General features: G+C 40.7%; 1 protein-coding gene across 2 annotated transcripts in view; it reads right to left on the reverse strand.

Annotated features, from left to right (window-relative positions):
• gabra3 (gamma-aminobutyric acid type A receptor subunit alpha3) overlaps nucleotides 1-22,546 on the reverse strand; it is a 130,102-nt gene extending 107,556 nt beyond the window's left edge. Inside the window, exon 1 of one of the 2 annotated variants that reach the window (XM_084730844.1) lies at nucleotides 22,044-22,546. The gene's annotated coding sequence lies outside the window, so the exon portion shown is untranslated. The remainder of the gene's footprint in view (nucleotides 1-22,043) is intronic. The other variant, XM_084730845.1, reaches the window with a different exon arrangement.
• Between the last annotated feature and the right edge of the window lie 589 nt (nucleotides 22,547-23,135).

A 23,135-nucleotide genomic window follows, 5' to 3' on the forward strand; every position in this document is an offset into this window, starting at 1 on the left:
ATCGTCATTAAGCCAGATATGTAGGCGTGTGTGCTATAGGCAAGATTTGGCCACCCATTTTTCCAGTATGACACAGAGGGATATTACTGATGGTGTTCTTCCCTGAAATACATTAGGGTTGCAAGAAATATTTAATCTTATCTGAAGAGCAGATACTGTGCATCAAAAAAGACCTTACGCGGCAAATGTGAATTTCACAAATCTAGGCACACACATCAACTTTCATTACCTTCTTATTACAGCACACAGACAGATAGAAGACATATTCAAATTTGATCCAGCGACACACGTACGTAAATAAATTCATAGCTTTTCCAGTATCCTCCGCCATTGTGAGTTACCTTTCCCCGGCCTAGATAATCATCAGCTTTGGAATGAGGTGAGCGTGCCTCTGAACAGGGCTGTGATCAGCTCTGGATCCTGCTGTGTGTCTCTGTGGATGGGATGTTTACTGGGGCTTTGTGTGTGGCCAGTAGGATCCCACTTAGTGTGAATGATGGCAGCTGTGAGGGTGCCTCTGGCAAGTGTGACTCCAACTATGGCTGCTTGGTCTCATGTAGCGTGTAGTGCCAGCTGCTCGGGCTGTGTAGCACTCCAGTGAGCATGACTGATTGTGGCTGAGGTAAGCACGTCTCTGGCGAGAATGATGCTGAAAGCAGCACAGGGGGGTGGGGGGGGGTGCAACTCTGGCTACAACCACGGCAGAGAGCGCGGCTCGGTGCAGCTGGCTACTTGAACTGTGCCTGCGTCGGCCCGACTGTGGCAAGTGCGGCTGAGTATCTGTGACGAGCATGATTGTGGATGCTGTGTGTGGGCTGCTGCTGCTGCTGCACAGGCTGACAGACTGGTTGGTGAGAGTGATTCTGGTGATCAAAGCAGCTTTGACTGCTGGTGCAGCGAGTTATCACTCTGGTGGAGTTTGCTGGTTGGGCAGAGGCCGCGATGAACACGACCACAACAAGTGTGACTGACTGACTGCCGCTGGGGCGAGCAGGACTCAGTTAAGCATTGTTCATGCTGCTCTGTTTCTAGCAGCAGTGGAGTGTGTTGCTGATAAGCTCCAGTACTCCTGCAATCTGGACACACACTGCTGAGTGTGTTCCCGGATACAAATGTTGACAGCAACACACACAAGTTTGTGGTGCAAACAGAGGTAAATGTGAGTGTTGCAAACTAGACTTGAATAGCAGACTGTTACAATTTGTTTTGAATTAAATGTGTATACAACATGCTGTTAATCTAAAGTAGAGGCCTAAAATTAGGGTTGTGCAATCACGTCACTTGAAAATAATGATGTCTGTAGATTATGTTTGTTATTAGCGATAATCAAACGGGCCAGCCGGTGCTGAGAGTCTTTAAGTTTACGCCAGAGGTGGTCTGTCTCTGTCCAGAGGGAGCGACATGCTCCACCTAAGTTGCAGAATTAAAATAAATGTATTCATTCAGTACCTTTTTATTTAGCGTCAAGCTCATGTTTACATGCACATTATCAAAAAGTAGACTTGAATCGTAAATAAGCACTTCAGGTTGCAGTTACATCGGTGAGAGCCTGCAGGAGCCGGTGCGCACAGCTGCATGGATTAAAATGAGTGTGAAGTCAAAGTCTGTGTGTCTGTGCTTGGTGTGTCAATATCACAGCATCATGTCCCGTTTATAACTCTTATTTAATTCACAAATGTTAACTACTTTTGTGGGAACTGGTTTGTAATTAAGGATTTAAAATTCACTCAGTGGGGCTCAGCAGACAGGCAAACATCTCTAAATGCACAGTACAGTGCAGGTTGTAGTTATTATTTTTATAATGCCTTCTGATAGTAAGATAATTAAAACTACCTTAATATCAGCGAAGGAAAAAGCGATCTTCATGCCTTCAATCGTGGATATAAGATCCTGTCACCAATCAGCACAAGCCTGCCTACAATATGCAGAAACCACGCTAAGATCTTTGAAGGAAAGCTCATTCAAACTGGTAACTGAACTAGGCCTGTGGTATCTGCAGCAGGGTTGGCTTGATGAATGATGGCATTGTCCACTGCGATGGCTGACAGTCATCGACCACTGAGCCCTCTACCATTGTAACATGTGATTTTAAAGCCTTCTGTATATGAAGTAACGTGTCCCCTCAAAGCTCCCATAGAGTTGTTGCCTCAGGTCCGTTTTTGACAGAGAAAAAACAAAAATAAGTTGTCGCTGCTGTTCATTGCACAGCTAAGTTACAGGCATGTGGTGCCAACACGAGGACCCTTTTAGACATCGTCATATGCCAATTTGGTAGACAACCCCAGTTTGTGGAGGGATAAATATTACACATAGCTATCTTAGCATTGATTAGACCTACTACAGTCTACCATCATGCTAACAGTACGCTGGCACAGCTATCTGACGTCATGTCACCCTGCTAACTTTAACCTCAGCTTCAATCGTACCAATACATTTGCAGGACAAGAGACTGATTAGTGAGACACGACTCATTGAACTGAGAATTGATTTCTGTAATCAACAACTTTGAGACAAGCTGCTTATCGACTCGCAATGACAATCAACAACGAGGTTCACTTATGTCTGACACCACTGGCACGAGAAAGCTTTAAGAGCCACATCAAAAGTTCCAAAAATCAGCTCCAAAATGACACAGACTGTAGATTTGTGCAATTGTTCCTATTGTCTGTGACTGATATTCTGAGTTGTTCCATCTACTGTAGTGCCAGCTTTAGTATTTATAAGCAGAATAGTGGAAAGACAAGCCAAGCATACTCACAGTCCTGCTTCATTTGGTGCCAATAGATGCACACAGTAACAATCATTTATCAGGAAAATGGTGCATTAATACTGGTGAGAGACTGTGAAATTAAAGTTTGCCATGTTAAATATTCACTGCCCAAACTTTCTTTATAAAATTAGAGGTAATTAAAAGTAACTGATTAGACTCATCAATCATATCTTTAAATTGTGTTTCATGGTGAAGTCTTTACTTCTACAGAAATCATCGGAGTGTATCGAGTGTTTTTTTTTTTTTCAATTTTTTTATCTGCCTCTGAAAGGCGAGGTAGCTTTCATTTATTTTGGTACCACTCATATACTGTAAACTAGTAAGATCACAGTCTGGTCTCAAAATAAACAGCAGCCGCCGCTCCCAACAAAGTGGCGAGTACTTTGAATCCCCGAGGCGCAGCTCACAGTGAATATAATGTTCTTATCATTCTCTCCTATGAGTTCAAAGATGTGAATGTTTCAAAGTTCTGTGCTTCAGAAGGAAAGAACAACATGGAGCGCTGCTGGGGTGTACAAAGTAAAAACAACACTATTTGAAATAGTATAGAATATCATAACAGTATAAAGCACAAATCTTTCTGACATAAGTGCATAACATTCACTTAATAAAACATGTTGACAGTATGCACTGGAGTATTGGATTTTTATGCTGTTTATACAGCTGCGTTTTTTAATCCAGTTAAATCAGGATCTGATTTGATTTCCCCCTTGGTGCGATTCATTTGGGCAGGTGTGAACACAGTAATCACATGCGGATGTGGACCGAAACAAGCGCACCGAGACCCCTGAAAGGCGGTGGTTTCGTTCGCGGTGGGAACGTGTTCAACCCAACTACCAGGTGTACTCTTCAAAGTCTGAGCTAAACGGCTCTTCTGAAGACAGCATGTCTTCTTTGCAAAGTGTGAAGCTGTTTGCTATTTTCAAGACGTTTCCTTTTGCCTGGTGTATTGCCCAGATAATTACAGTTATGATGAGCAAATGCCAACTCTGCCAGTGCTCCATGTTAAATTGCGTATCAGTGTTTCTCTCACAGAAACAGGCACAAGTCCAGAACACAGGAACTTCTTCCTGTATTTATTCAAGAAAAATAAAAAGGAGGAAGGGACATTAAATCACTAAAGGCCATCTTATGCTCAGCTTGGTGCAACTTTGGTGCCAGTTCGATTGATGGTTTTGGGAGATGCATGGAGAAGCACAGTAAAACTTTGGTGAAGAAATGCCTCTGAAAGACGAAACAACACATTTCAGAGAATAACATACTGACTGATATTTCTAAATGTGCACATTTGTTTATTTGCTGCTGGTCTGCAAATGGTATGATTGATATTGCATCTCTCATAATTTTCAGTGTGGAATGGTCTATGGTGATATAATGATATAATCTCTTTATTTTCCTTACATTTGTCTAGTTGCTTCCATCCAAGACATATTTGACCAATAAACACATGGAAAAGAAACCAAATCAAGGGGAAATCGTTCCAAGTTTACATTCTCATCAACTGATCTGGATCAGAACAAACCAGTTATAGGTGTGAAAACGCCCTTAGTAATACTGAGAGTCTTCCTTTTAGGCCTTTTGCAGGAGGCTCTGCGGTTTATTGTGAATTCTTTCATGGCCTGCACCAGCAGTAGACTGTATCATGTTGCAACTGAAATTGACCTCAGAGTCGACTGATAATGTCAAGCCAGTGCTTTCATCTTTTCAAAAAGAAACTCATTGCAAAAACGTGCTCCAAATACCAAAAAATTACACGTTAAAGAGACATTACAGCTCACATACAAAATAGTCACCGAACAATAGAAAACTCAGAGTCTGATGAGTCTACAGCAGAAACAATTCAATAATCAATTAGGCTATTGGCAGAAATAATTGACGAGCATTTTGATAAATGCTATTTAATTAATTATTAGCCGTTATCAGAGTAAAGTTTGGATTTAAAGTCATGAGTCACTTGGCAACGTGTTATTTGCGTGCACTTTGTTTGATGAGACTTCAAGGCCAGTAAAACTCCAACAATAGCTTCCATGGAGTTTGTATTCAGGCTGTCCTGTTTATTTCTTTCTTTCTTCATCCATAATTGAAAACTGGCAAACTTACTTCTTGAAAACCCTGACCGTTACTCAACACACAACACTAAAAGAAAACACAGAGCACCAGGTCATTCCAGTTTATAGTGTGTGTGCGCCTAGTAGGTAAAAAAAAAAAAAAAAAAAAGTCTTCTGCCTTGGAAACAGGATCAATCATGAGAAGGCAGCCACCAGGAAGAGACAATAATAAAACAGAAAATAACTCCACATTCAAATTCTTTTGTATGGTAATTAAGTTTTATATCCCACTGGTGCTGAATTTTTATAAGGACATTACATGGTCACTGAAATGTGAAAAAACTTGACTTTGGATCTGAGTAAACAAACCACCCATATCATTCAAATACTTTTGGCACCTTTTAAATACAGGAATGTGAACAATATGATCTGAATTTAGGCTAACAACAGGTAGAAAGGGACCAGAAAAAGCCAGGCATTGATCAAAGACTATTGATAATTGATTACATGTCAGTAAAGATGTTGCTACCAACTAGAAAGGGGAACGTTAAGTGACTGACACAACAATGATCAACCAGTGACCAGAAAAAAGTGGACAATCGTAAACAAAAAAATTATCCAACTGACATAACATCATCCCAATAATAGTTTTCTAACATCGGCATATGTAACTGTTCAAACGTTTGGAATCACCTGCCACAGAAGCTTTCAGGATGTAGAAAGATGTCTTTACAAATAGATGTTATTTTGTGTGAGGGCTTTGCAAGAAAAAGTCGTGTTTTGTACATGGAGAACAAAACGCTGTGGTTCAACCAGACCGACAATTGAAAGGTCAGACAGAAACAAAGACAGCTCCGAGCAGCAGTTAAATAAGAATAATCATTATTATTATCCCTGCCAGGGATGACCATGTGTGCCTGTGTATGAGTGTGTGCATGTGTGATCAACGGACCTGCAGCTCGTCTGGAGATAATCTCACGTATTACTGGTCTGATAAGCCTATTATCTGTTTTGTGCACATTTATGACTGTGTGCTAAAAGACTGTGGTACACAAGTTTGGGAAAAAAAAAAACCTTGATTTTTTTTATTTATTTTTTTATGACTCGCTGGCAACAGAATAATGGTGGTAAATGTCATATTAAATTCCTTCAAAGTCTTCTCTACATACATCATATTGCAACTTGACTGGTTGGTGGAGGCATATAATTGCGAGGCAGTAATTCTATTGGCTCCTCTGTTTTATGTGATTATTGACAACTGACTCGTCACACTTCCTAACTTGCCTTTGGGGGCCGCAAGTGATCAACAATTGCTTCAGGTTGAAATCTTGTTTCAGCTAGAGGCAACGTATGTCTGGGTCGTGTCGATGTTGACAAAACTTTGCAGCTGGCAGTTTTGGCGGCATTGTAGTAGGTGCTTCACAATCTGTTGCCGGTCAGGGATCTGCTCCCTACTGAGTGACCTCTTCTAGTTGGTAAAAGAAACTGGAAGCTGAGCATCAAAATCTGTACAGGTTTACAAAGGGACTGTTTCAGTGTCGAGTGCACAATAATGCCTCTAACAAGCTGGAATTAACAGTTACTTTAGCAAAGTTATTTTAACAACTTCAAAGCAGAAATAGAAAATTAGACTAGGGTTAGCAGTATTGCAATATACAATATAATATGTTGCATTGAAACATATTATGGACTGACAAATCACAGTTTAAACCTATTCAATCTAACCACTGAATAGTCTGCAAAGAGCCCAGAGAAAAACAGCTTTCCAAATTATTTAGAGGCCAATTTCACTGCTGTGGTTCAATAAGGATACTGGGTCTCTTATGCTCTTCTGAACTGGAAAACAAATTTAAAATCGAAGGGTCTTTGGGGAAAAAATAATTGCAATGTGGGAACAGCAACTAAATGGATTTTTTAAATTATTTAATTATTCCTCTTTTGACTCTTTCAAATGGAAATGACTCATATGGTGTCTGAGAGGTGCTGTTTTATCTGTCTTAAAATGAACATTATTGAAGGAAAGAATAAAAACATTAATGTAAGAGGTGATTCCAAACTGTTGAACGGTAATGTACAGTGTATCAGGATGTACTGGCTAATGTACAGTATCAAATCCAAAGATATTGTTCTGATCTCTTTTTCAAAACAAAACTACAGCTGCAATGATTAATTAATTGATTAGTCAAATTGAATCGGCAGCTATTTTGATAAAGAGGCCGTGTTCTCCAAGGTAACCTGTGACAGGTTTTACAGGAGGACAGAGTCACTGCTGCTGCTGCAAGTCACCCTGTCCTCACAGAGAGCTGTGCTCACAGTCTTGGCGTGAAGTCAAACTCGTTCAAGGTGGGTGTCAGAGTCCGACAGAGTTGTCCGCTCGCCTTTTCGTGATGTTCATGGATATGCATCAAGGCAAAGCCAAGGTCTGACTGTCCAGCTCAGCGACAGTGGGATGTCATCCCTGCTGATTGCAGAAAAACGTCATGCTTTGGGCTTTTCGTCTGACTGTTATCTGTGGCTGTGGTGTAGTTTGATATTTACAGGTGTGCACATCAATTATTAAAAATACAGTTACACATACTGTTTAATGTAAAGATCAGTGTCCACATCCCTCTTTAAAGGCTAACTTTAGTATTTTTCAACCTGCATGTATTTTATTTTACCTATTTTATTTTTTTGTGTCTAAGTGACTAATGGGGAAAACAATTTTTGTTAGTGGTCCAGTATTGAGGGAGAGCGCTGCAGCCGGCAGAAGCCAAATGAGCTGCAAAGTGATCCCCCTGGGCAACTGTGCACCGTCAAAGTACGTCCACTAAAAGTGCTTGTTTTTCCCACTGACAGGCTCAGATTGTTATTCTACTGTCTGAAAACATTATGGAGAGGATCACTGCAGAGACAGACTTTTTTTTTGTTAAAGAGTAACATATGTTTTGTTGAAACAGAAACAGCAAGACTCCCTTTGTAAAACTGTAAGTTTGACATTGTCACTTCTGTCATCAACACGACAGAAGTGAAATAAAACTCGCTAAAAACATCTTGACTCGTCTTTTCACTGTTCCAACAATCACAAACTCTGGTCTGGTCCAGTAAACCCTTTATTTACTGTGTTAGATGTGAAAATATCAGGAGAGGAGAGAGAGAGGGAGATCAGACATCAGAGAAGCCGTGGAGAGAAACGGTATGTGCAGCCAGAATATTTTCACATGTATATTGTTGAATTAAGGGTTGGTAATTGTTGGACGAGAAGGACAAGCCAAGACATTTCTGGTGAGTTTAAATCAAGATTATGTTAAAACAACACAGTTTTGCAAAGGGAGTCTGGTGGGTTTGATGAGATCAATAAAACAGCCTTTTCTGATTTAATAAAATGGATCTTATTTTTTAACAAAAAGATCTGTCTTTGTGTCGATCCTTTCTAGAATGTTGTCGGACACTTAAAATAACAATCTGAGCCTGTCAGTGAGAAAAAACAAGCACATTTATGGGACATATTTTGACAGTTGATCTCAGAGATTACCTAGCTTAAATTTACTTCTGTCGGTTGCAGCAGTCTCAGTCAATACTGGACCAATTTCAGCATTAATCATTCAGACACAAAAACATGTGGAAATAGGGTCCAGGTTGAAAACAAACTGAAACTGTGTTGGCAACAGTGATATTTGTTTGCAGGATACATTTCTTTTCATTTGAGAAGATGGAGCGGTTTTAGTGTATTAGAAACTGCACTTCCTGTCTGCAGTGTACATATTCAGGCTGGGTGCACAATAATGTTAATAAAAGCTCCTCCGGCAGCCTGGTGCCAGCCACGTAAAACCACAGATATATGACTGATATTTTGTTGAGGTATATTGCATTTACAGTGCACTTTCATGGTCTATCAAATGTAATAAAGTAGCACCGTCTCTTGATAAAAGTGCCTTCTGGGTCAGAAAATGTGAAGAAAACATGTTTTATTACCGCCTCTCTGTTAGATTTGAATATTTCACGGTTGAGATAAAAAAAAAATATCCACTAAATGATCTTTAAATGATATTCTAATAGCACTCACAGTGACTACTTCAATGCTGCAGTGCCTGCTTATCTGTCTTACCCATGAAGCTGCTACAGTGCGTGCAGGCATGCTGCAGCGAGGCTTTTAACTAAAGCAAAGAGACAGACAGGACCACTCCTGCCCCTTTTTGGCTTCCTGTCACTGGTTTCTCATTGATTTTTAGAACCGCTAATGTGTTTAGTCTTTGAATGACCTGGTCCCAACTTGTCTCTGAACTTAAGATTCCTTCTGACCCTGAATGCAGCCTGAAATCCTCAGACAGGAGCCTCTTGACAGCCTCTCTGTCAAGGTTAAAGACTAAAGGTGACCAAGCTGTTGCTGTCAGGGCTCAGAGCTCACGAACAAGCTTCCAGCATTGTGACATTGCAATTAAGGCCTTTTTATCATCTTTGATGTTTAGTCTTCTTGCATCCCCGCTGCCTCGTCTGATGTGAATATTTTGCATTAGTTATCCCCATGACTCCGTCTCTCTGTTTATCAAGGCATTTAGGTTAGTCAGTCATTATAACCTTGACTAACAGATTTCCTGTGGCGAATGCAGAAAATCTGAGAGTCATTGTTCTCGACAGGAACAATTTATGCTATAATTTAAACTGTAAAATCCCCTTGTGCATTTAAAAGATATATTTCAACAGCTATCATCACACCTACACTGTGTTTGAGCATGGCAATGCAACAGTGATGTAAAATAATCTTTGCGAAAGACATGTCTCTATGGTGCACCTGCTGCAATAAAGAGTAGGCCGAGACAGCGTGAGGGTAGCCAAACGCTACGCACATTAAAATGCCCACAATCATCTGGCAGCAGATGATAAAAAAAAAGGAATAATGCTATGGTCTCAGTGGTAAGCTTATGCATGAAGAAGGGAGCTGTTGACTTCTGTGTAGAAATGTTACAGTCCTTTGCGTAGGCTCTGTCATGAATCAGTGTACAGTGTCTGCTATGTGACAAAATACGAAATACAAACCTTCCACTACTTTTACTTTACTGTCCACTAAAGCTGCAACCAACAATTATTTTTATTGTCAATTAATAATTTGATCAGTTCAGACCAAAAATTCACAATGAGTCAAAACTGTTTTAGAAAGCTGCAGCAAGCTTGAAACGTCACCATCCTCACTAGTTGGCACTAGAAATACTAGTCAGTTAAACTATTCAATATCAATATTTTATTCATGCAGTTAACTGTTGCCTCTAAGGTGTTATGCAGCCGCCCAACACTAGTTAGGGCTGCGACCCGGTCAGATGATGGCCCATCTCGCCCAGCATGTATCACCCAGTGGCCCATCCATCTACGGATGTTGTTATCAGCAAAGTTAGACAGATTACAGCTCATAAAAAACAGTGCGTCAGCTCTGGCTAAACAATGTTGTTAACCCACATACACAGTGACCCTTCTCCGCCTGAAAAGTTGTTGCCATGTTTTGTAGGTTAATGTGAAATGTTCGTATTGCACAGCACAAAGTGACACACATTTCACTAGCATTTTAAATATGGTTTGGTGATTGTGGGCTGTGATTAACAGCTTCAAATGACTCTTAATACATGCAGCATTTTTTGGGATGAGGTTTAACATTATAAATTAATAAACTGTGCTCAATTTGAACTGCTTTCCAAGTGTGTTGACTAGTCTAAATTAATGTGTGTTTAATCAACAGGGAAATTACTAGAACTTACCTACTTCAGACATTGAAAAAATACTGAAAAATGCCAAACACACGTCCCGACATACAGTACAGTCCAACGTGACATCCTAAAATCGCTTGTTTTGTTTGACCAACAGTCTATGTTTAGAGGAGAGAGCGTCACACTCAAGAGTAATTTAATTTAACAAGTCTTTACTTGATCAAGTCAAGTTTAAGTTAGTTAAAGTATCCCTGCCAGACGTGATCATGCAAAAGCTGTTAAATGTACATGAATATATCAAACAAAGATAACACACCAGATGGTGAGAGCACCGTGGTAAACCCCACAGACAGAACAACAAACCAAACCCCCAAAATATTATATTTATTATCACATTAGACAAACAAACACAATAAATCTTCAGAAGTGAGGAGGACCTGGGAATGTTATTGTTTAATTTTACTGTTCACCTCTACCGCCTCCCATTGTATTCAACATTACTGTACAAGTTTTCAAGTGAGGCCGAAGCCCAAGTGTTATCTTAATCCCAGTGCCATCCCTTGAAGTAAACATAAGGTAGATAAAAACGCTTGGGTCGGTTGAACATTCACATTTTCTGATAGATAAATGAAGCTGGCCAAATCAGTTAACAGCACAAACTCAAGAGACACTATCTACATGAGCGTGCAACTGTGAGATTCTGCACTTGCTCTCGCATGTTCTATCTTTCTTTTATTAAATATATGTCAACATTCATGGCGCACTGCGAGAGTCGGATCACACACACAAACACACACACCAGATTCACGTTTTTTTCTACTTCTAGAACACAGGAACTTGGCTCGGGTCTTGAGATGTTGTAAGATTTACTCACTGACAAATAGCCCAAGCAGTACACATAACCAACACACTGAGTTAAAGCAGTTCAGTTGGAAATGTCATTCAATTATTGGTCATACTATCAGCGGGTAAAAAGACAACCAATGGCCTGTTTTTACCTAATTTAATAATGCAGACATTTCTCACCTTGTCTTGAGTCTGGGTTTGTCCCCTGCCAGTCCACATTATGGTAGCTAACACACTGCTAGTTCACTAGTCACCAAAACAGGAAGAGAAAACTTTTCTTTAACCAATGAAATGACACATACAAATCTGTGATTGGTCCAAATGACATTCACTCCAGAAAAGAACCACTCAGGAGTTCACTTGACAGCTGTCCTAGACCACAACTTCAAGGCGGACCAGAGAGCGGTTGTTTAGTTTGGATCAGGGTTCAAGTCCTCCATTCACACCAACTCAAATAAACTAAAGAAAGGGGGTAAATGCCCCAGGGTTCGGTTTAGGAATGCACCAATACCGCTTTTTTTTAGACAAAGTATTTAAATTTGGGTTCTTGCCAAAGCCGTGTACCAGTATTGGTATTTAATAATGCCATTACAGTTCTTACAATGACTTTAAAAAAAAGTTTTATTATTGTCACGTTCCTCACTTTCTAAATGTAACAAATTTTTGTTGCTGTTTCCTGCTGCTAGCATGAACAAACTCAAACTCTGAATTATGTTGATTCTTTAGATGTTTATCAAATTACTTGCTCTGAAGGCGCTACTTTTCAGGGGTGGTGGTATCACAGTAGTTTTATGTGTACAAGTATGAGTATATGAGCACAGAATCAGACAAATACCTGATACTGGTATCGGTATCTGTACATCCTTGGTCTGGGTCAATTCGACTTGGTGTGAACCCACAATAAAAACGTCTTAAAAATACGTTCAGAAACAATCCCCTCTGCTTAGGCCTAGCAGGGAGTCAGTTTAGGTGTAACAGGCCCCTGGACTTGCAATACACTGTCAGAATCTCTGTACCGTTTGGGTTCTATCTTCACATCCCACGCACTTTCCCATTGTTGCAGTAAAATTGATCAGTGTTGACGAAGGTGACGCCCTGGGGACACTTGTTAGACACACAATTTACTCAGGTCCATTTAAAAAAAAAAAAAAAACTCAGAAGACAGTTAAAGCGTCTCTCTCCCCTCTCTGCTGACATCATAGAAACCCCTCAGGACCGTTGGTTCCCAATAATCCCCTCGCCGTATCTTCAGCCAAAAACACTGGGTTACCGAGGCAACAGCTGTGTGCATCATCTTCTGAAGTATCATCAGTGCAATTGAGGCAGATCTGTGACTGTCTGGTCACCGTGATGCGCTACAACAGAATGTTGGAATGTTTATCGAATCGTGTTGGTCAAATTTCCCAGAGAGAAAGAGACATTTGTTACAGAGGAAAGAAAAACACTTCTTTTAGAACGTGGACAGGAGGTTATGCAACCATGTAAGGGTTTAATTGTTTATTCCAGTGTGCCTGCAGCCTCGAAAACACCAGAAGTGCGCTGCCACTTCCTCTGCACACATCACACTTGACTGCAATTTGTGCCATGCAGCTTGATTCACAAAATATGCACCTGCTGTCCAATAACCTCCAAGCACTATTTCTCAACTTATCTGGATCTGGAACAAAATCTGACCACCACATTGAGTGTCTTCAACTTGAAAGACCTAAAATACCTCTTAATCCTCTGCCAACCTCAATCAAAAGTCCAATATTTAATGCTCTGCTACCTTTTCTGTGCCAGTTGATCAAATTAATGCATGACTGGGGCAATTCTTCACCAGACAAACAGTGTTTTAAAAAGGTTTTAGGCTACAGTTTATCTGTCTTCAGCAACATTTCAGGTCTTGAATGTGTATAATACAATCTTAGACAGTTTAGGAGTTTCTCAGGGCTTGCAGACATTCTGCCACTCCTGATATGAAGCTTTAGGCCCCTGGAAGATTCTGACATTTGAGAGACTTTGACTGTCAACCTTAAAAGGTCACAGTAAACCCCAAAAGACATATGCGCTTAAGGAGAGTGGGTGAAAATAAGCGAGAGCAAGGCAGCATTATATTTTCTACCTGCAGCTAGATATGGGTTCTTGGAAAAAGAAGGAAAGTTATGAAATCTGAATATTTAGTCCAACAAAATCTACCTTGCACACTTGAATTTCAGTCAAAGTCATTGGATTTTGAATAAAGTGCTTGAACCTTTAAACTGTAATTGCCTTTACTTGTTTGGTCTATAAAATGTCAGAAAAGGGTGAAAAATGTTGATCACTGATTTTTAAAGCTCAAAACTCCTCAGATGTTTTGTTTTGTCCACAACAACAACAAGATAATCAGTTAACTGTCATAAAGGAGTGAAAAAACAGAAAATATTTATCTTGGACAAGCTGGAATAAGAGATTTTTTTAACAACAACAAAAAAAATCAAAATAGTTGATGATTCATTTATTAGTCAATTTATAACTGATTTATTGATTCATCATTGCAGCCCTATGTGAAACTTTGTTGTGTTTTCCTGTATTTTGTCACCTTTCTGTAGATTTTTCTAGCACAGTATCATCTGATTTAAAGGAGCAATATGTAGAAATTGTGCATGCAGAAAGACTGTATATAGATAGACTGTATATTAAACAGGTTGAACCCTATTCACTGCAGGAGTGTAAGATGTGTGCAACATTGTAAACTGACAATTACAAGCAACGGCAATTCCTCCACTCTAAGCTGATCAACTGTTTACAACTGTCAGTTGTCTGTCAATCTAAAGTCAGACCTGTTATCCTGAAAATAAAAGCCCACTGCTCTGAAAATACACACTCTAGAGTTTGAGCTCAGTGACTGCCTGCCAGACTCCACTAACATGTTGCTCAATTTAAGCATTATAAACATCTGCCCCTTCAAAAAGAATATTAATGATTTCTTATGGCTCATAAACAGATACTGACCTATTCAGAGAACATTCTGCATTAATTTGAACTCTAGTTAACATGAAATGGGTTGTTATTCTTGCCTGAAATGGAAATTTTATAGGAGGATAACGCGGCTGTAGCGTTGTTGTCAAAGATGCATTTCAACTTAACATGTTTTGTTGATCTCTGATGACATATCATGGTTGTTTTATTATTTATTACAATACATATATTAAAGATTACTCTTTTAATGTGATAAGGAAGTGAAATAATTGTATCATGTTAAGTATATGTTTATAAATATGTAATTACCAAATGTGTAGTTACCACTGCTGTAATGTGCTGGAAAAGCTTGAAACTGCAGCTTGAAAATTCTCGAAAAATGCTTGAATGGAACTGAATAGAAAAGGTGGAGGAGCCCTGACATGCAGATTTCATTGTGTCTCCCATCTGACTGCTTAATTTAAATGCCTGTTGGATCAGTGATTTCTTGCTCTTTTGTTTATAAAACCTGATTCTGTGATAGCGATTTCCTCCTTTCTTGTGATGCACTACAAATGGAGTGCAAGAAACAAAAGGTGAACATCTGTGGTGACAATAGATCCTGAGAGAAGGTATTGTTCGAGGATGAATGAATTCATTTAGGGGCAAAATGTGCAGAACGTTGTACAGATTAAAATTTCTTTCTTGATTTTTCTTTCGCTTATTCTGCCCCCACAAAGAAACTGCCTTTGACTAGCACTCTACAATTAAATAGAAAAATATACTTTTATCAAACCTGATCTCAGTGATTATCTAACAATTTGAACGGCTTAACTGTGCGACTGTGGCACGAGCTCCAACAGTCTTTCATCAAACAATACTCGATGATTTGCTCTGCACATAATGTACTTGTTGGAAAATATTTTATGCAGTTCTGGCATGCAGTTCCAGTCCCTAAATTACTGGGATGTGCATTCACACAAGATCGTTCTTGTCAGGAACCCTCTGTCGCTGCCAAAATACTGCAACACGAGTCATCCATTTGTGGAGTTTCTTTACGTAACAAATTACACATGTGGCGGAAATTTTCTGCAGGATTAAGATCAGTGACAATCACAGAAATGATCACGAATCAGTGGGCGTCTGGAGGTAATATTATTCCTATCTGAATGGTGCTTCAGTGATTAATCTTACTCCTCTTCTTTCACATAAATGGGGAAATGATGGGAGCTCACCAAGACAGAGAATAAATGAGGTAAGTAAAATTATTGGAAGCAGTGAATATGTTGGAGAAATTCTCAGTAATGCAAAAGCACTCCCCAAACCTTAAAATATTCAATTTCGTCACTTCATTCTGTGAATTATGTTCGGCTGTGCTGGATAAGTGAGGTAAGTGTATCTCCATTTCCCCCGGGCTGTATTAAGCGAGCGTGGTCTTCTCATTCTCCTGCTTTTGTTCCACTTCTCATCGTCTTTGGCCACCGTGGAGCCAAGCTGTAAATTTCCCCTCAAAGCCTCTTGCTCTTGACTGACATGATCTTGGTCGAGGCTTCAGTACACTTAGAGAGCTCTCGTGATTACATCCTGTCAGCTGTTATCATTATCATCATCAGACGGTAGCTTTATGCCAAAGTCCCATCTCCACTTGAGCTGTGTGGTGGATCTCAGTACATATTGACATCTCCAAAAAAAGCTCTCTGTAGGGGAATGTGTGTATGTGCACTGCAAAAAAATCATACAGGAATTTAGTGGAATCAACTAATCTTTTCTCATTAACTTAATGCAGATATACAAATTTTATTTATTCAATTTAATAAATAAAGTTTGTTTGAAGAAAATATGCATGATGTAACAATTTTTTGTAACATTTGTTAGTGTGACTGAAGACTTGATGGTTCAACTTAATATTATTTGACAAAACAGTTTATTTGTTTTGAATCATTACAAAATTACCTCAACTTTTCTTTTCAGATTCAGCCAACTTAAAAATTGTAGTGCAACTCGGACACTTAACTAACTTTTAGCTGCAACCAGCATTTTTACCAGCACTTTTATGGGAGCAGTTTTCACGCCTCATAATTCAGGTAGGGAAGCGTGGCCAGTCGCACAGGGGGGCGAGAAACGGGTGTGATCCCATTAAAGTGTCGCGGTTGTGCTTGTCTCATGCACACGCCTGCGTGTGGCCGGAACTGAACTGCCATAAACTTTTTACTACGTGATGCGCAGCTACCATGGATGAGAGGCCGATCCTCACTATTTGTCGTTTTCCAGAAATCTACACCTGATAGGGACATAAACAGGAGGACTTTTTTATGGCAGAGCATCAGGACAAGACTGGAAAAATCAGGTATGTGTAGCAGTGGCTCTGGCAAACAGTAGTGCAATAAAAGACGTTTCCCTGGTTACCATGCATAGAGCTCTTTGCGTTTACTCGCAGAGCACTTGTGTGCTTGACTTGAGACATGAGAAGCACTGCAGTACCCTGCTCAAAAGGCCATTACACGTCACTTGGTCGGTCCGCAAAAATTCCCCACGCTTTGGCAGCCAGTTTCCATCCTAAGAGGCTGAAATTTGGCATGGAGGTCAAGCGTGTGTGTGTAAAGGTGTCTGTACATACCAACTGGGCTAAAAGGGGGTGTGGCAGTGGGAGTGGACTATAGCAAAAAGACACATAACTTCCAACATGACTTCTAAATGGATTCACAGACTCGCACAAGATTTAGTATGAAGGTTGGTCATGAGAAAAAGGACAGCCGATTAACTGTTGGTGCCAACTGGCAAAAAGGGGGTGTGGCAGTGGGAGTGGCCTATAACAAAAAGGCACATAAGTTCTAAACTGATTCATGTACCAAGGCCAAACTCATGGACCAGCTGTCATCACATCATCACACTCCGCAGACTTCCTTTTTCATTAGTGACTTATGCCCCACCCCCTACATTTTAGCAGCGCTCCTTTCATATCTCATGCACTGTTTCTTGCAGACTCTTGTGGAACGGTGGGAGTCGTCATTGGACAAAGAGGAGTTCATTTTTCATTGATGATGGTTTGCCTCGTCCCTCATACTTTAGCCACGCCCCCTTCCATAACTCATGAATTGTTTGTCGCAGAGCCTTAGAGTCAGGCGTCATTGGACTTGGCAGAGGCTTCCTTTTTCCATTGGTGAGACTTAAACTTAATGTTCATATGTTAGCCATGGAAGTCGAGTGTTTGTGTGAATGCATGCACATGTGGCTGCATTCACACACAAACACAGCTATTTCAGATTTTCGCTTGTTTAAGTGAAAGCAAATAGCTTTTTTTTTTTTACATTGTGCTCGCTGCTTTTTAAAGTGCAAATATGAAGAGTGTGGAGTGTAACCCTATTAGCACGCTGAATCATTTCCAAAACATGTTGTAAACATTAACTTTAATTTATGGACAGAATATGTGCCTCCTGCAAAAAGACCCCAAAGACAGTGCTTTGCCTTAACACTCTGGGAGACATTACCCTCATTTATTTTGTAATCACTCGAGAGATACTTTGCATTTTACTGCATCATGCCTTACTGTGCCTCGAGGAACAATATCGAATTGCTAATCCCTGCAACAATCTGCCTCTATCTTTGCTACACGTTTTATTTGACTGCATCTGCATGCAGAATGCAAATAATAGCAATTACAAACAGATTGTCTAATCACGCCACTTCAGAAGTAGCAGGTTCACAAAGTCGCACAAGCACAGCATATCCGTCTGTAACTCTCAGAAAAAGATAACACCTTCTCCCTCAACAAAATCTGCTCTGCCTGACACATTCCCTGCTGGACGATAAATCTGAGTTTGCTTCTCCTTCCACCACGCAGCCATTTGCTGTGAAAAGGGGGCTCTGTGCTCTGTTATGTCTCAGCAGATGAAGAAACTGGCTGAGAAAAGTCATTTACTTGTGGTCACACTCATGAGTCCAGAGAGTCATCGCATTATGAGCCGTGTAGCGTGCAGACTGAGAGAGATGGCGGGGGGAAAGCTGCGAGGAGCTACAGATGACTGTGCATTACATCAAATGAGAGGTGTGGTGAAAACATGAATATGTGATGCGCAGAGGAGGGACTATTTAAAACGAGGCAGGCAAAAGGACAGAGCGGAGAGTGGGAAATTATCCTCAGCATGAAAGATGTCTTCTAACCTTGATCTGGATGGTGTCCAGTAATTAAACCAGAGCGTGGCCTCTGACACTGGCTGGTTGAGAGAAGCATGAAAAGATGAAGCTAAAGCTAATGAAATACCACTGTTGTTCCTGCTGTGAAGTGTCTGCATGTGAAGGCTGCTCTTTCACCTCTGCACATACACTTTAACCTGTAACACCTCCTCATACCTACACGACAGAATAGGTCGATTGCCAATGACTCCCAAAATTACATATATAACCAGCATAATTACTGCGCCAGCTAGTGGTCACTGCCTAAAAATACGGGAAATATGAGTTATAATAAGGTGCTTGCACAGTCCAACTAGACGTTCATTTTTCTGGTGAGGACAGGCTGCACTGTTACTGGTCCAGTAATCAATCAAAAGAAAATTCATTGCCAGTTATGTTGATGATTGAGTAATCAGTCATTTTTCAAGCATTTGCTGGTTCCACCTTTTTAGTCTGGGAAAAAAAGTGTGTCATAATGTATCATCCATGGTAATACTGATCATTTTTAATACTATAAAAAAAAATCATACCACAATATTGGCAATATTTAACTTCATCATCATTACGCCCAGCAAGAACAAACATGGCTGAAAGTTAAAGTAATATTGCTACTTCCTCCACAGTGGAGGACTTATTTACAAAACGGGGAGCGACTTTAGTATTGTGGAAGTGCTTTTGTTGCAAAAGATCAGATGCACAACAAAGTCATTTAAGATGTACAAGAAGACTGTAACAACAAAAGAGAGCAATACAGCAAACTTTGCACATTTAAGTATTTTTCAGTATTTTTTCATATCATCAGAAATATTATTATCACACAAATACCCTGAATATCATGATATTATTTTAGGGTGATATCACCCACCCCTACTGGAAATTCAAAGCATGGCATGGCAAAGCATGGGTGCTCAGTTAGGGAGCTTCTCCTACACATCCCTAGGATGGAAACCATTTCTTGCCTCTTTGTGTGACCCTGTTTCTTCTTGGCCAGCGAACAAACAGCAAAACGACAATGCAGTAGTAATTCTGAGAGTCTGTGTTGATCCTGAGAGAATGGGAGTTGCATGTACTTCTGCAACGGGTGAGATGCTTTGTGAAGATTTGAATTATCGAAGCTGTTTGGTCTGATTTATAGAAGCATCACTCCAGTTATGCACTGCTCAGCACTACATACATACATGTATGGTCACCACAGGGAGGAGGAGGGGTGATGGGATAAGGAAGCAGAGAGTGACAGAAACACAGAGGGAGAGAGATACTGAAGGGATTGTGTGTTTTTAATGAGCCGGGCTCATATCTCCTCATTGCTACAGCAAAACACACAACCACACTGAGTTTGAATTATTAAGGGAAGCAAATCCCTTAAGTGAAAAACATGTGGCAAGTTAGAAGCCACTGAGCATTTTTTTCCATTGAAAGGAAGTTTAAAAATGACTATTGTCACTGGAGAAAAGACATACAGAACTGGATCATAAGTGAAGAGTTTTTCACTGAATATTTGAAGACAATCATTAAGTGTTCACATTTAGACTGTATTTCACCAAGACTTGCAAAAGTGATATTTCTCATCCACCACAATCTGTAAATAATAGCTTATCGTCACTTTGGAGCCTCACTAAGAACTTGCATAGAAATGTCTCAGCTGAAAGCCAGAAAAATATTGACCACTGGCAGGACTTGAACCCTGATTGTCTGGACTACGTCTGCTTGTTGAGTTGGGCGTCTGTGTTGCTTTTTATTATACATACTGGTAACATATACCTTCAGAATAGTTGAGAATAGTTGAAGTTGTAACAAATTCGCCTAAATGCTTGTGAATGCACATTATGTCTACAGCAAGAAGCACAATTTCTTTATTTTACATTAAGAACTCCCATCAAGAAGCAGGGGCGTATCAAAAGAAATATTCATGGAGTGGCAGGAGACTTTGAGGAGTGGCAAAAATATATGTTTTTAATCACAAACAGTCACATATATCAATATTTGCTTCCTCCAAATAAAACTATTTTACATTTTTGTGCCACATGATTAAAGCATTGGATAGGAATATCTGAAGGTGGCAACAGAAATGAAAGAATTGTTTAACTTTAAAATCTTCAAACACACCTTTTTTCTTTGGATATAAGCCCATCAATTAGGCTAAAATGTCGCTAAAACAGATCATGAATTTATGAGTTAGAGCACCATCGTTTGCTGCATTCACTTGCACTCAGACTTCAGAATGTCAGTTTTGTAAATTCTGTAAAACCATGACATTTCATGTGCTTATTTTGAACTAGAACTGTCTTTCACTGGGGTGGCAGCTATGGTTGCAAGGCATCTTTTAAGGGTGGCAACTGCCACTCCATACCACCCCCCTAGATCTGCCCCTGCCTGGAAGCTTCTTGTTGGCAGTACACAGTCTCAATGGTTCTGTATTTACATGAAACACCGACTTATCACAAATTATCAGAATGATCTTTTTTTGTGACAAATTGAGGATGTAAACATATTTTAGCTGGTTGAAAAAAAGGCAAAAAGAGGTCTTAGACAGACAGACAGACAGAATATCAACCAGTTTTCAACTAGAAATCAAGGTTATAATACCAGCTGGTGTTCACTGAGGTTGTACATTGCTCATCACTACATGCCATGCATGTATGGTCACCACAGGGAGGAGGAGGAGGAGGAGTGAGGGGATGAAGAGGGAGAGAGTGACGGAAACACGGAGATTGTTCAAGAAGGGATTGTGTTTTTTAATGAGGCAGCTCATGTCTCCTCGTTGCTCCAGAAAAACACCTAACTACACCGACTTTAAATGACTGAGAGACGCAAAGCCTTTAAGTGAAAAGCGTGTAGTTTTTTTTTTATTTCTTAACGTCGTCGTCAGTTCATCTGTTTTTGCGTCAGTTAAATTGATCAGTTCGGACACAAACAGGCACCGCTGGTATTCCGTGTTGTTTTTGAGGGGAGGTGGGGGGCGCAGAGAGCTGGCAGACCCTTTTTTTTTTTTATTCAAGGTTAAGTTAGCCTCTGCTCAACAGTGTTGTCACTGGTTGCGGTGGTTGCGTGATTGTGACACGCATGGGTCAAAAAACGCACTCGGCTGGAGTTACGGTGCAGGTGCGGGTTTATCACCGTGGTTTAATTGCCCATTAAGGGAAAGTAACAATTACCGCTGGAGTCGGAGTGTCGCATTGTGTTGCCGTTTGACTGTCCTGAGAAGTCAAGCCATTAAACCAGAAAGCCACATAACCAGCGCCATTGTCTCAACTGCGATTCCCGCTAATAAAATAAAATAAAATAACAGCCCATTTGTTGCTTTACGCCACTTTAAACAGCCCAGATCAAATCTTTCATCATGACAGGGCAGCGTGCTGCGCCCGCCGCATCCTCGCATCAGCATCATCCTCACTCCAGCATGCGAGCAGGGAGACCTGTTAAACCATCAATTATACTGCGGTAGCCACACAAACAGCAGTTGTTGCATGTGAATGAAACATTGCCATTGACCACATTTGCAGCCACGTCCAGGTATCAACCTGGCGGCGACGTGTGCGGAACCTCGCAAATCAAACACAGCAGAGGTAATAATGACAAGCAGTGAAGAAATAAAAAGACTGATCTCCTCACCACCACCAGCAGCAGCAGCAGCAGCAGTACGGGTTGTGCTCTGGCTGTTTCTTCTCTTTCTCCGGCTGGGTTTCCTTGGTCCGACTGATTTCTCCCTCAGCTGTTATTGTCCACTGGGTTCTCAGGGTTTGGATCTTTTTTCTTTCTTTCTTTCTTTCTTTTCTTCCAGCGGTGAAATAATAGGAAATCGACGTCCTCTCGCAAAGCTCTGCCCTCTTCAAACTAACCTTCCCGCCCCCTCCTTCTACCCATCTCAGATTGGTGCTGGTCAGGAGGGGCAAACCCTGAACCCGAGGGCTGCTTTAGAGGCGGTGATCTGTCACGCAGATCAATGCCCACATGGACGAGCACAAGAAAAAAAAAGAAGAGGGGCTCCCAGTTAACCGACCAGCTTGTCAGTGATGCTCTCGACAGCTGGAAGGGACTCTTTTTTTTCTTTCTTTCTTTCTCCCCTCCTTGTGCTGTTACTGCACAACAAGCTCCCAGGCGAGAAAGAGCAGCGAGTGGGCCCACTTTATTCAGCGGGGCTCCGCGGTTTGAGCACTGACGCAGGTGCCCAAGGTCCAACCACAACTGCCAGAGATGCCAAGCCTGTGAGCCGCCGCTGACAGTGATATAGCAATCTCATCTGAGTCATTGCAGTATAGTAGGAAATGGGAGCAGATCAGTCCCACTCTGTGACCTTGGGGGTTGTTTGTGGTCTAATCAGTGAGAGGAAGCAGGGAAAAATATCTGGGCAGAGGAGGGAAGAGACAAATGAGACGTGTCACCTTCGTGTGGGAATGTGCTCAAGGTGCCCTTGCGCAAATCCTAATGTCACCTCTAACCTCTGCTCATGCAGCAGCAAATCGTACAAGAATGCAATTGTACTCTGTCAACTCCCAGGTGTGTTTGTGGGAGTGTTTGTGCAAGCAGCCAGCAGTCTCTGACCTGATTTTGTTCGCTGCTATTTAATGTGCAAGATAAAATTAATTACAACCAACAAAAATAGACAAAACTGATAGGAGTGACCTGGCAGTCAGATTTCAGCTCATGTTCAAATGAAATATTACAGACTTGTGGATTTTATAATTGCTGCAATCTATCTGTAAC

This window comes from Lutjanus erythropterus, chromosome 11 (assembly GCF_056507025.1).
Source record: "Lutjanus erythropterus isolate fLutEry1 chromosome 11, fLutEry1.hap2, whole genome shotgun sequence".
Classification (NCBI taxonomy): domain Eukaryota; kingdom Metazoa; phylum Chordata; class Actinopteri; order Lutjaniformes; family Lutjanidae; genus Lutjanus; species Lutjanus erythropterus.